Source organism: Bactrocera latifrons, unplaced genomic scaffold, assembly GCF_001853355.1.
Source record: "Bactrocera latifrons isolate USDA-ARS-PBARC rearing strain unplaced genomic scaffold, ASM185335v1 scaffold_158, whole genome shotgun sequence".
NCBI lineage: Eukaryota > Metazoa > Arthropoda > Insecta > Diptera > Tephritidae > Bactrocera > Bactrocera latifrons.
Genome location: NW_017535052.1, coordinates 361,565 through 363,040, shown reverse-complemented (window position 1 = coordinate 363,040; position 1,476 = coordinate 361,565).

Sequence of the window (1,476 nt, the reverse complement as noted above, 5' to 3'; positions counted from 1 at the left end):
AGTGCATATATTTTTCGGTTTTTTTTTTTTGTTTATTTTTTCTTGGGACCACAGACACAAATCAGGTTTTATGGAATACGTTTTTTTTGTATGTATGTATGTATCGCATGTTAAATGTATGGATGAGAGCACACGAACATACATACATATGTACGAATACAGGCAAATAAGTTGTGCACAAATTCGGATACCTATGCACCAGCACTTGGTTTTCAGTAAAATCCATTAAATTTAATATTTAATTGTTGGAGGGAAATGCACGACAGTTAATGAAAATATACTGGAATGTACTGAAATGTACGTCGCGCTTTACAAATCGTCGTTACTTTAACAGAAAGCGAAAAATAACTAAATTCATATATCACATTCTTCTGACATTCACAATCAGCAGCTGTGTATAAGCAACAGAAACATCACTAATACTAGCTACTCACATTCACCACCACAAATGCTTGCTCTAACCCCAACACGAACAGTAGTTACATTGTCCGACCACTCAACAACGTTGCCATCTCTGTCTCACGCAAGTGTTCTGCGGATTATAATTACGTATACAATCTATATATATATATATACTATTTTCAAAGTCACTTCATTTCTGGAATTTACTGAAACCAACAGATACAAATTGTACAGTGAGTACTTGAGAATGTGTTCAAACGAATTTAGATTGTCATTTCGAAGCCGAAAACAATAATTTGGGTATACATACATATGTGCATACCTATGTAGCGCATATCCATCTGTACGTATATATGTACATAAATACAACAATAAATTTGCATTATCATAAATAAATTATTATTTTTATTAAATTAAATTAAATATGAAGTTAATACTCTACTTAGGGAAAATACTACTTTTAGCTTTCATTGGTTGTACATATTGAGGTAATTGTTAATTTTTAGGTGAAACATTTCAAATTTGGGTAATAAAATAATTTAAATAATTTAAATATTTTAAATAACAAAATATACAATGTATATGTACATATGTATGTATGCAGTGGATTTAATTTTAATAGAACATACATTTACAATACATATGTGTAAATGAATATTGTAAAATGTTAATGTGCCATAATTTTCGATATAACTTTATACATTTCGGAGTTTCCAAACGAATAACAATATATACATAAATGCATACATACATACATATACATATGTATATCAATGGTTCCTTGTACAAATATTTGTATGCATGCATTTGTGTCCCACATAAAAGGCAAAAGTTAATCAAGGAATGTTAAGGCAATCAATTGTCGCATGCGTCAAAACTTTGAAAGTAGCATGCCGATTTTCCACATTAAGTTAACATTATTGGTTGTATTTAACACAAAGCAATATCGTTCTCTCTATCGCTTACCGAGCGGAATAACAGTTCATAGTGTTTTTTTTTTTTTTTTTTTTTTTTTTTTTTTTTTTTTTTTTTTTTTTTTTTTTTTTTTTTTTTTTTTTTTTTTTTTTTTTTTTT